Source organism: Canis lupus, chromosome 2, assembly GCF_003254725.2.
Source record: "Canis lupus dingo isolate Sandy chromosome 2, ASM325472v2, whole genome shotgun sequence".
Lineage (NCBI taxonomy): Eukaryota > Metazoa > Chordata > Mammalia > Carnivora > Canidae > Canis > Canis lupus.
The window spans coordinates 56,805,697-56,819,313 of NC_064244.1; the positions used below are offsets into that span (position 1 = coordinate 56,805,697).

The following is a 13,617-nucleotide window of genomic DNA, read 5'->3' on the forward strand; positions in this document are numbered from 1 at the left end:
GACGGTAGATCGAAAAGGTCCCATTTTGCACGATTCCCGTTATGTGAAATATCTAGAAAAGTTAAATCTGTAAAGATGGAAAGCAGATTTATGGTTGCCAGGGGCTGGAGTAAGGGTGGAACGGGGAGTAACTATTTAATGCATACAGGATTTTATTTTAGGGCAGTGAAAATGTTTTGGAACCAAATGGAGGTGGTGGTTTCATGACAAAGTGAATGCCCTAAATGGTGCTGAATTGTTCGCTTTAAAATTAATTTTGTGTCGGGATCCCTGGGTGGCGCAGCGGTTTGGCGCCTGCCTTTGGCCCAGGGTGTGATCCTGGAGACCCGGGATCGAATCCCACGTCGGGCTCCCGGTGCATGGAGCCTGCTTCTCCCTCTGCCTGTGTCTCTGCCTCTCTCTCCGTGACTATCATAAATAAATAAAAATTTAAAAAATAAAGTTAATTTTGTGTCATGTGAATTCCACCTCGATGAAAAATGATGACATTGAGAAAATATACAAGTGCCCTCCCCCACTGCAGACTAATTAAGCCAGAGCCTCTGGAGGTGGGACGCAAGGTGAACATGCTTAGAAGCTCCCCAGTGGCTCCAGGGCACCCAGGCTGAGAACACGCTCACGGGGGATTTGCTATTTCTCAGAAGTGTAGCGCTTGGCTCATACCTGGTCCCCCTCCATGTCTCCAGTCAGACGTCTCCTCCTTCAGAAAGTTGTCTTCAGGAACATGAGAGACTCCTAACTCTGGGAAACGAACTAGGGGGGTGGAAGGGGAGGAGCGCGGGGGTGGGGTGACTGGGTGGCGGGCACTGAGGGGGGCACTTGATGGGATGAGCATGGGGTGTTATTCTATATGTTGGCAAACTGAACACCAATAAAAAATAAATTTATATATAAAAAAAAAGAATGTTGTCTTCAAGGGTGCCCCCTCCTCCTGCCTAGGTGGTCTAGGTGACACGCTCCTTCCCCTGAGTGCTCCACGACACCCAGGGCTTCTTCCAGAACATGTTTGGTTCTCGGTTGCCAGATTCTGAGCTTTCTGGGGGAGGCACCCGGCCTCCCTTCTGGCTCGGTTTCCCCGGGGCCCAGCCTAAGAACTGTTGAGTGAATGAGTGAGTGAACAAATGGATACTAAGTGGGTGAGGGAGTGAATGGAAACCTGGCTCCCCTGTGTCTTCTCCACCCGCCCAGCATGTCCAGAGCTTTCCAGGAGAACTGCTGCCGGGCTGGGAGCGGGACTTCTGTTCCTCCTACAGGTTATTCCTACAAAGTCGAAGAGGCTCTTACATTGGGACCACCTGAGGAGCCAAGTCCCGCCCCTGCCCCGACCCCAGCATCTGACTCAGCTGGTCTGGGTGGGACCAGGGAGGGCATGGAGGTGTTTGAAAGCTGCCAGATGGTTCTAATGTGTAGCCAACCTCACAAACCACTGTGCTTTGTTGCAGTATTCTTCAACAATTTTTACCCCTAAAATCCCAAGCCAGTGGCACCTGGGTGGCTCAGCGATTGAGTGGCTGCCTTTGTCTCAGGTTGTGATCCCAAGGTCTTGGGATCGAGTCCCCAATTGGTCTCCCCGCAAGGAGCCTGCTTCTCCTTTTGCCTATGTCTCTGCCTCTCTCTGTGTCTCTCATGAATAAAATAAAATCTTTTTAAAAAAATAAACAAAATCCCAAACCATTCAGAAACTGTCATGTTCCCTTACATGGAAACAGAAGAACGTTTGGCACGACCATGGTGCGTGCATACCTTGAATTTGCTCTAGAATGTGATGCCATTTCTTTGAGCCTAATCACCTTCAGGATCAGACAGGCTCTGGGGGAGATGATGGCCCCCTGTGCGCTGGCTGAGTCAGGCCGTCCCAAGGGGAGAGGGAAGAGGCGGGGCAGCCCCTACAGAAGGAATACCTTCTCCTGTCCACGCAGCCTTCATGCTGCTCAAGCGAGAAATCTCCCGGGACTTGAGAAGCTGGAGGATTGGGCAGCCCTGATGGCCCGGAGGTTTGGTGCCACCTTTGGCCCGGGGCATGATCCTGGAGACCCGAGATCGAGTCCCACATCGGGCTCCCTGCATGGAGCCTGCTTCTCCCTCTGCCTATGTCTCTGCCTCTCTCTCTTTCTCTGTGTCTGTCATGAATAAATAAATAGAATCTTAAAAAACAAAAACAAAAAAAAAGAAGCTGGAGGATTATCTACCTTCCCCAACCTGCAAATAAAGAGGAGTGGGGGGAAGCCAGCCTCATAACCTGACGTTGCAAGTGGTCCTTTCCCATTCACTCAGCACGGTCTGTGGAAATACAATGACAGCACGTTTCATATTTATAGTGAAAACAGTTTTTAACTCCTTATGTTTGTTTTGTTAAAATTATTATACCTTGCTGTTGAAGAAACAAAATGCTAAGTTCCTTCTTTTTGTTAAATATGCTTCAATATTTGTTATTTTGGGTGATAATTCGCTGGTAGTGATTTGTTGTTTCTCTTAATACAATGTGACAAAAAGAATCACTTAAATATTCATGACTAATTCTTAAATTAGATACAATCTGTCGGGCAGCCCAGGTGGCTCAGTGGTTTAGCGCCGCCTTCAGCCCAGGGCCTGATCCTGGAGTCCTAGGATTGAGTCCTATGTCAGGCTCCCTGCATGGAGCCTGCTTCTCCCTCTGCCTGTGTCTCTGCCTCTCTCTCTCTCTCTGTGTCTCTCATGAATAAATAAATCTTTAAAAAATAAAATGGTTAAAATAGTCAAGTTTATATTATGTCTGCTTTACTACAATAGTAATTTAAAAAATTCAAAGTGGTATTTGTGAAGTCATTAGACAGGATCATATATTGTTTTTTTTTAAAGATTTAATTTATTTATTCATGAGAGACACAGAGCGAGACAGAGACACAGGTAGAGGGAGAAGCAGGCTCCCCCTGGGGGAGCCCAATGTGGCACTGACTCCAGGATCACACCTGAGCCACCCAGGTGTCCCCTTTTTAACCATTTTATTTTTTTTAAGATTGTATTTATTTATTCATGAGAGAGAGAGGCAGAGGGACAAGTGGGCTCCAATGCAGGGAGCCTGATGTGGGACTCAATCCCGGGGTTCCAGGATCACGCCCTGGGCCGAAGGTGGCGCTAAACCACTGAGCCACCCGGGCTGCCCCATTTTAACCATTTTAAAGTATGATTCACGGGGTACCTGGGTGGCTCAGTCGGTGAAGCACCTGCCTTCTGCTCAGGTCATGATCTCAGGGTCCTGAGATTGAGCCCTTGTGGGGCTCCCTACTGGGCAGGGAGTCTGCTTCTCCCTCTCATTCTGTCTCTCCCCCTGCTCATGCTCTCTCTCAAATAAATAAAATCTTAAAGTATGATTCAGTGGCATTCAATAGATGCAGTGTCGTGCAACCACCTAGTTCTACCTGGTTGGAAGCATTGTGTTCCAGAGCTTTCGTATCAGCCATTTAGTGGTCACTCCTCATTCCCATTTTCCCCACATGTTAAATGGTTCTATTTATACGAACTATCCAGAATAGGCAAATCCAGAGACAGAGAGCAGAATAGCGACTGCCAGGCACTGGGGCAGGGGTATTGGGGAGAAATGGAGAGTGACTATCAAAGTGTATGTTTTGTTTTAATGGTAATGAAAATGTTCTAAAATTGATTGTGTTGGTAGGTGCACAAATCTATGACTATGCTAAAAGCCACTGAAGTTTAAACTTTAGGTGGGTGACTTGGATGGTATGTGAATTATATCTCAATATAATAAGAAAAAACAACAAAACACTAATGTCTAATTTACTGAGCTCTGAATAAGCCTTGGAGTTGTGATATTTATTTGTTTGTCTCTTTGAGTGTTTTGTTGGACCAGACCTTTGACTCTGGGGAGTTTAGTAAAATGGGCATCTCTTCCAGGGAACCCCCAAAGGAAAAACTACATTCTTCATCCCTGCTTCTTGGGCAAACTAGGTTGCCTGCTGTATTTTAGATTTCTTTTTTATACAGTAAGGAGCATGTTGTAAAACTACCCATTTTCCTGAGTACAGCTCTATCTGTGGGGTTTGAATGCAGTGTTTGGTCAGCATTATTTCCCAGAGTCTATAAATTTGTTTTTTGTCTAAGGGTAGTTTGATAAAAAGTCCTGACGTTTTCAAATGGTTGATGTTTTGCTTTTACTGTTTATTTCTAGGTTTATGGTGTCGTGATCAGAGAATGTTATTTGTACTATTTATAATTCATTATGTATAATTAGTTTTCCTTTGGGTTCATTTTTATAAAATTTTTCCATTCATGCTTAAGAAGAAGTCTACTCTGTTCGAGGGATGCAGTTTAAGATATTTAGTTACCGACTATATTGTTCTTGTGGTTTATTAATAAACACATATATTATTACTAATACAGTGTTAATATATATAATTTTATGATATAAAATACTGTAATTATTTAAATAATAATACTAATTATATTATTATTTCTAATTTTCTTACTTTTTCTCCACTATCTAGTCTGACCAGGACTGACATAAGTGGGTGAAAGTCTACCTTCACTGTTGTATTTCTCTCTGTTTTGCTCTGTTATTCCTGTACTCTGACGTTATGTAAGACACAGGAAACTAAATTGGGACTCCTCATTCCAGCTTCCACTGAGGACCCAAAATAGGGTAAGACCAATGCAACACATGCCATGAGCCCCACCTCCTAAGTGAGGGGCAGGATTGCCTTCACAGGACATGCTAAGAGGCTGTAAAAATGCAAAGTATAAGAATTACACTTCAATTAATCTTACAATGATGAAGAAACAAGGCAAAGCTTAAAAATAATTTATAGTTGGTTTATGTGATAGAATTTTATGCCACTGTTAGTATTAACATATTTGAAATATTTTTATAAATAATGACATGGAAAAAATCATATTATTAATTCTAATTTTATTAAATAAATGCATATGCAGAAAAAAAGGAAATAAATACCCCGATCGAGATTTCAGGTCGTTTTTCTTCTTGACATTGATCTGGACTTTAGAAATTTCCTACAATAAATATAGATTGGTTTCTCTCTTTTTTTAAAGATTTTATTTATTTATTCATGAGAGACACACAGAGAGAGGCAGAGACATAGGCAGAGACAGAAGCAGGCTCCATATAGAGAGCCTGACATGGGACTCGATCCCAGGGCCCCGGGATCATGCCCTGAGCTGAAGGCAGACGCTCACCTGCTGAGCCACCCAGGCATCCCAAGAAACCAGTTTTTTAAAAAATGATTAAAATGCTTAAGTAATCACCTTCCTGTGCTACTTTTACTCCTCAACATAAGACCAATATGTGAATGAAGAGCCATGGATTTTGGGGGTGATCTTCCTCTTCTGCAAGAACTCAGAAGAGGGCAGGGGCTGATGACCTGGCTTCATTAGCAAGCAGGCAGTCTTAACAGCAGATTCTACTGCTTGTTTTCCCAACAAATGACCAGAACATCTCAAGAGAAGTGTCAAGTTTGCCACTTGCTCATACACTTATTTGGGGCTAGTGCTGGGACTCATGCAGTAGTTCTAGTTTTATGTCTCATCACGGCTGAGAAATTCGGTTGCCATAGATACAGAGGACCAGGATGACGTCTGATGTCACTGTTGCCATTTGCTTCATGAGTTGGTTAAAACTGACCTTTAAAATTTAAGCTTAATTATGTTTGCTGCCAAAATAGACCCCTAGGGAATATGCCTTAATGGATTCATATTTTGACAATTATTTCCTTCTTTCCTTATCATTATAACTTATTTTCTGGGCCTGCCACTGAATCCACACTAGGCCTTTCTGAATTAGACGTTTTCCAAATCTATATAAGACAAAAATCTTTATTTGCACTCTGCTTTCTCCCTGGAGAGGAGGGCCTGAATGGAGACCCACAAAGAAGGTGGTCTACTTCTTTCTTTGGTCCTTCTACCCTCCCCTTCGAAGGGGTCACTTGTCAGGAGCAAAAGAAGAGAAGGGGTGGAGGCTGTGATGATCCAAGGCACACCCCACCTCTTGTGTCTCTCACTCCATGCAGCAATATCTTGCTCTATAGATACTCTGGAAAATAAATTCTAAAATGAAGCTAGCTCTGGTTTGATTTTTTTAAAGTATCCAGCCATGGTTCTGCACTGCATGCCCATACACACAATTGCCAAGCCTACAACCCAGAGCTTCAGCTGGTCCACACGTGGATGAATGTACATTTTCATTTTTTGAACAAATGTCCTAGAAATTCAGCATCCAGCAATGAACAAAAAGATTATCAACTCCACAACCACCCACCCAACCAGTGTTAAAGGCTGTGAGGGAAGGACACATGATACCATGAGAGTCTATTTCTCCTCGGTAGGGTGGAGTAGGGGAGAGGAAGTTTCATGCAAAGTCTTCCTGAGGAAGTGTCATTTAAATTAAGACCTGAACAATGCCCATCCAGGTCTTCTGCATAGGAGATGATTCAGGACAGTATTCAGGTTAGAGAAAATGCCAGAGAAGGGGAGGTGGTGGGTAAGCCTTCTCCAAACATCCCTTTTTCACCAAACCTGGACATGATAATTGACATAGTCAAAGGGAACAAGTGCAAAGGTCCTGAGGTCAGTCTTCTAGTAGAGCATTCTGATAAAAGATCTACACACAGGGCAGCCCTGGTGGCACAGCGGTTTAGCGCTGCCTGAAGCCCGGGGTGTGATCCTGGGGACCCTGGATCGAGTCCCATGTAAGGCTCCCTGCATGGAGCCTGCTTCTCCCTCTGCCTGTGTCTCTGCTTCTCTCTCAATCTGTGTCTCTCATGAATAAATAAATAAAATCTTAAAAAAAAAGATCTACACACAAATTATTGTTGTAAACAATAATTTCTGGTCTCAGAACATTTTTACCCTATGAAAATTATTGTTACTCCAAAGAGCTTTTGTTTATATAGTGCATATCTACCAAAAATTAACTACTTATTAGAAATTAAAACAAAAGTCAAAAACTATTATTTAAATGTTAATTCTTTAAAAAATAATAAACTAGTTACATTATTGACATAGTACATTTTTTGAAAAAAAAATTTTTCCCAGAAAAAAAGCATTTTGGAAAAAAGTGGCATTGTTGTACATTTTTGGTAAATATCTTTAATATCTAGCTCAGAAGGCAACTGAATTCTCATATCTGCATTTGCATTCAATCTGTTTCACTATGTTATTTTAGTTGAAATATATGAAGAAAATTTGGCTCCCACATATAGGTAGTTAGAAAAAGTAGGATATTTTAGTGGCCTTTTTAGATAGTTGTAGGTATCCTTCTTTGATACCATACCCAAGACTGACACCTGATAGTTATTCCTTACAGGTTAATTGCAATGTGAAACCTGAAACCATATCAATGATTTTTTTTTTTACTCAGTTATATTAAAACCCATTGGTCCCGTTGCTCTATGTTTTGTTGTTGTTGTTGTTGTTGTTTTAAAGATTTTATTTATTTATTCATGAGAGAGGCAGAGACACAGGCAGAGGGAAAAGTAGGCTCCCCTGCAAGGAGCTTTATGCAGGGCTCAATCCCAGGATCCCAGGATCACAACCTGAGCCAAAGGCAGATGCTCAACCACTGAGCCACCCAGATACCCTGGTCTACTTGCTCTTTGAGTGAATCTTTTACTCATGCATGATTTTGTGACATCATGTTTGGGCCATTTAGAAAATATTGGTTCATTGAGTTGTACAGATTTTTCCAAATGTTTTCATTATATAAATTTTAAAAATCATGTTTGTTAATAATCACTGCCAATCTCATTTAAGTATTGGAAAGCTGTCTGCCTCACAATAATTGACACAAGTTTTCCAAATGTTAATTTCACCTGAAAGCTCAAAATCTCTCATTGTCCACAAATATTTCTGTTGTTTTCACTGACTTGACAGCCTCCTTCCACTCATTTTCAAGAAAACATCTGCCAAATACGCAAGTCTGAATAATCACAGTTTGTAAATCATTCTTTCTTTTTTTTTTTTTTTAAAGGATTTTATTTATTTATTCATGAGAGAGAGAGAGAGGCAGAGACACAGGGAGAGGGAGAAGCAGGCTCCATGCAGGAAGCCCGATGTGGGACCCGATCCCGGGACTCAAGGATCACGCCCTGCTCTGAAGGCAGGCGCTAAACCGCTGAGCCACCCAGGGATCCCCTGTAAATCATTCTTTCAAGTAAAAGTGATGCTATGTAGTAAATAAAGGGGCTAGTTGGCTGGCAGTTCAATCACAAAGTGCTTTTCCTCTACATAACTGCTGTCTTTAGTTTGCAGAAAAAATGCTTTATGCTTACTTCCTGGCTCATCATGCAGAATCTTTAAAAAACCACATACTCAAAGGTCAAGATTTAATAAAATAATTTCAGTGGCTTCATCAAAGACATTATTAAGTGAAAATAGATCCCCTTCGATAAGTGTGTGATGGCAGAGAACAGGCCAAGTTTGTGTTTAGAACTCTTTTACTGTGTTACCTTTGACATATATCTCAAACGCCACCATTACTCTCTCTAATCCACTTTCTCCTCCCTGGTCTGAGCCTTGGCCGTCTCCAGCAGCTCCCTAACTGGAATCACACTGCCATACTGGTGGCACGTGGGTCACCAGTGCAATCCTACAGTCTGCTCCCTCCACATAGCAGCCTCCTTCCCTGACTACTCCTTGAACAGCACAAAACTCCCTGTTGCACCTGCCTCATGTTTTCTTCCTAGTATTTACCGTGGACATTTTTTTTTTCTGTATGTGGTTTTATTTTTTATTTTCTTTTACTACCTAAAGGCGAACTTAGCATGCAGGGACTTTATTTGGTTCATGCATCTAGGGATGTGTCCAGCACAGGGCAGCTGCTCAATTGACATTTATTGGATGAATGAAGAAGTGAATGTTTAGAGATGCCAGTGCCAGAGTCTGCCTAACTCATCACCCAAAGACTTGTTCCCTCTCCTCCTCTCTCCCTCCCTGCCTTGTGTTTTTGGGCCAGGCTTGTGCTCTGCCCTGGGAAGATAAAGCAAACAAGACATAGTCTCTCCCTTCAGGAATCTCATGTTTCCATGCAGAGCACATCCACATCCACTCATGATTCTCAAGTGGCTCAGTGGATAGGAGCCTAGGACTCGGACTGGCAGGGACCTGAGTGCAGACCCTCAGTCTTTACCCTTCCAAGCCTCAGTTTCTTCATCTGTAAAATGGCAATGACAACAGGACCTGCTGCTCAGATTGGTTGTGGGAATCAAATGAGCTAATATAATAGTACAATGACATGTCTCATATATTGATTATTAATAGATGTTTCAAGTGGTGAAGATGGAATTTGAATCTTAAGGACTATATATTAAAAATACATACAGAATTCACCAGAGTCAGGGACAGTGGGTGGCAGCAGGATGGGGGGCCTTTCTGGAGGAGGGTGGGTGGGACATTACATGGGGCATTGCTTCCACGGGATTTGGTGAGGTGGGTGCCTAAGCAGGGGGCAATAGGATGAGGCTAGAGAGGTTGTCAGGAGCCTAACGGCAGAGGAGTTTGTGACCATGCTGGGGCTTCCTGTCCGTGGGCAAGGAGGGAGACCTAGGTAAAGTGGCCAAGCGAGATGACTGGCAGCATGGTGCAGGATGGATGGAGGAGGTAGGGAGACCAGGGAGGGTGCAGGATCTGTGGGAGATAATGGAGGGGTTGGGGGCAGGTAGGAAGCTGGGGGTAAGCCTGCCTTGGGGAGGACCTCGAGTACCATGCATAGGACTTAGGACATAATTCCAACAGTCTTCTTGCTTTTGTCCTCTCATGCAACTGTCAGTTGAGGTATTTTTGTTGCCCCAAATTTCCTGTCCCTCCTGTCGTCTCAATAAGATGATGTAGATGAACCCAGGATGGCAATTTCTGCAATGAGGCAGAGTATCTTAACAGCCAGTCTGACAGTCTCTTCAATTGTTTTATTTTGTATTGAGGAATATTTGGAGTCCTTCCTTAATTTTTTTTGAAGATTTATTTATTTATTTATTCATGGGAGACGCAGACTGAGAGAGAGGCAGAAACATAGGCAGAGGGAGAAGCAGGGTCCTCAAGGGGAGCCCAATGTGGGACTTGATCCAAGATCCCAGGATCACGACCTGAGCCAAAGGCAGGCGCCCAACTGCTGAGCCACCCAGGCATCCCTGGAGTCCTTCCTTCCTTCCTTAATTAGTTAATTGTTAGCTGGTTTAGATACATCACATTTTGTTCCAAGAAAAAAAGATCCTCTTGTTCTTTTTTTTTTTTTTAAAGTGTTTTGTCTTTATTATTTTTATTTATTTTTAATTTATTTATGATAGACATAGAAAGGGGGGGGGCAGAGACACAGGTGGAAGGAGAAGCAGGCTCCATGCAGGGAGCCCGACATGGGACTTGATCCCGGGGGGCTCCAGGATCAGGCCCTGGGCCAAAGGCAGGCGCTAAAACGCTGAGCCACCCAGAAAATCCTCTTGTTTTAACTCTCATTCAGTAAGTGCTTATTGGCCAATAAATGTTAAAGCTATGATGTATTTTTTGAAGCACAATAGTCTTTTTAAATTATTTATAATAGAAGTTTTTAAAATTAACTCTGCTCCTTGGAGCTCCGCAGAAGGGCTGGTAGGACTGCAGCCTGCATTTGGTAAATGTACCTCACTCTACAAAGGTAACCTGAGCTTACTGGAGAGAAAGTACACAATTAAATGAAGCCCAAAGCAAAAGATTCTTATCTATCTCCACCACTCCCACCTTCCTAATCTACTCCTCAAGGGTGTGAATGTGGTCTTTCAGACATTTCCTATAACTTTAAAAAACCCCAAATCAGAAAAGAGCTCACACTCTACACCCTGTTTTGAAACTTGCCTTTTTCCTTCAACAATAGATGGCCAGGCCTTTTGGGGGTCCTGGCATTGAGTTGCACCCCCTCCTATGTACTGGCTGAAGAATCCTGTCCATGCAGACTTTGTTCTTAAAGGCATAAGTGGCTGTCTGTATTAGAAAAAGCAGATCTCGAAGATGTCAATGCAATTTGCAAGAGGGTCCTTGGCAAAATGGAAGTTTTTGTTCTTTACAAAGCACCAGCCTATGGCTGGATGCCATGTGCCTCAGACTCAAGGAAACTATAAATCTCCCCCAGCAGCAAGAGGGTCCCAGGGGGGACTGGACAAGCCCCAGAGAGCAGGAGTAGGCGGGGGGTGTGGGGGGGGTGGGGAATAGTTGTGCTGCTGGGTCAGATTTTTGCTGTAGGGGATCCCAGAGCCAGAGCCCCAACAGAGCATGTTTTGGTCACATTTTCCATTTCCTCTGGGGCTTTGGTCACTGACAATAAGAAATATGACAAGTTGATTTATTTTATCTGGAAGAAAAGTTCCTCCCAGGAAAACTAACTGTTACATTCACTCAGGACAGTTAAGCAACAATGTTTCTTCAGTGTAATGGGTTAGTTCTACGAAATACAAAGAAAATTATTTATGCTTGCCTATGGAAACCTGTACACAAACAGTTTCTGCTGGATTATTTATTAGCATTTTAAAAATTGGGCACAATTCAAATATCCATCAGCAAGAGAATGAACAAATAAATTGAGGCACTTTCATAGGCTAGAACACTTGTCAGCAATTAAAATGAATGGACTCTATCTCGAAATCACATTGAAAGAGCAAACAGCAGAATGTTAGGTATGGTGTAAGAGTGTTTTAAAAACACACACAGAATCCTGCATATTGTTTACAGATATGTGTGATTTGTAGTAAGAGTGTGAAAAACACCAGAGATCATGGTGTTGACCTTGGGGAGGGAGATGTGAAAGGGATTGCCTGCCTGGACCACATTACATACATTACATAAAGTGTTATTTATTTGAGAGAGAGAGTGCACATGAGTGGGTGGGAAAGGGAGAGAGAATCTGAAGCAGACTCTGTACTGAGCACAGAGCCCGACATGGGACTTGTCCATGACCTGAGCTGAAATCAAGGGCCAGATGCTTAACTGTCAGGAGCCACCCAGGTGCCCCCATCTTAACCATTTCTAAGTGTACAGTTAGTTCAGTAGTGGTAAGTATATTCACATGGTCACGAAACAACAGATCCCCATAACTTTTTCATTTTACAAAATTGAAAGCATCCCCATTAAACAATAACTCTCCACCTTACCCCCATAACCATCATTTTATTTACTTCTATGAATTTGACTACTCTAAGCACCTCGTATAAATGGAATCATACCATAACTACCTTTTTATGAGTGGCTTATTTTACTTAACATCATGCACTCAAGATTCATCCATGTGATAGCATGTGTCAGAATTTCTTGCCTTTTAAAGGCTGAATGATATTCCATTGTTTATGTATATGCCACATATTGTTTTTTTAAGATTTTGTTTCTTTATTCATGAGAGACACACACACACACAGAGAGAGAGAGAGAGAGAGAGAGAGAGAGAGAGAGGCAAAGATACAGGCAGAGGGAGAAGCAGGCTCCACACAGGGAGCCCAACATGGGACTCGATCCCAGGACTCCAGGATCACATCCTGGGCCGAAGGCAGGCGCTAAACTGCTGAGCCACCCAGGGATCCCCTATGCCACATATTCTTTATCCATTTAGTTGGTTGAGCATCTGCCTTCGGCTCAGGTTATGATCTTGGGGTCCTGGGATCAAGCCCTGTGTCAGGATCCTCACTCAGCAGGGAAGCTGCTTCTCCCTTTCCTTCTGTCCTTCCCTCCAACAGCTTGTGCTTTCTTTCTCTCTCAAATTCTAAAAAATCTAAAAAAGGATTAAAATTTCAAAAGGTTTGAATTTGAATGTTTATAAGTGATATTGCTATATAACTGTTATATAACATGTGTCACCCAATTATGGATTCCCGTGCAGAAATATCACTGCTTTTCAGTGAATACAGTTATTCTTATTGTTAAGAGATCTTATTAGACAACAGTCACTCATCAGACATGCAATAACAATTCTTAAGCATAAAAGATACTCTGAGCCCTAGGCCAATGGAGTGGTCAACTTTTCCTTGGTCAGAACATATAGAAACTTCCCCTGACTCTTATGCAGTAAAGAGGTTTGCTGGCAGCATATGAACTGGTTCACAGAAGAGCCAGGTCTCAGGGAAGACAGGACAGGAAGAAACACTCAGTATGGCAGCAGAGCCAGCAGAGCCTGCTGTTGGCCTGGCTTGGTGGTTCCAGCTGTTTCAGTTCCTCTGTCCTTTGGCTCAAGACTCAAATTCCAAGGGCGGGAGGGTCTACTGGGCCTGGCTAAGGTCACAGGTCCACCCCTGGGCCCACAGGAATAGCAGGCCTATGTGATATTACAGCTCCAACACACAAAATGAGGGGATAGCTACAAGGTTCCATGAAGTATAAAAATAATGCTGAAAAGCAGAAGCATAAATACTGTAACTCAGAAAAAGAGTGGCTAGGACTCAAATGTGATTCACTTATTCTGGGATAAGTGATTCTGAGAGTGTGATGCATTCAAGTAAGCAGCCAAAAATCTAAGTGAATAAAACCAAACAACAGCAATAAAACAATCGAAAGTGAAATAGGAAGTACAATAATAACTACCTGGAAATTATATTTTCCTCTACCGGGAACCTATTTGTCCAATTTCTAACCCATGGTTTGTTGTAAAGCTCAGTCCCTTTTGGC

General features: G+C 42.7%; 1 long non-coding RNA gene across 4 annotated transcripts in view; it reads right to left on the reverse strand.

Annotated features, from left to right (window-relative positions):
- Nucleotides 1–13,617, reverse strand: part of LOC112660111 (uncharacterized) — a 68,428-nt gene that overhangs the window by 38,178 nt on the left and 16,633 nt on the right. The gene's annotated exons all lie outside the window — the stretch shown is intronic.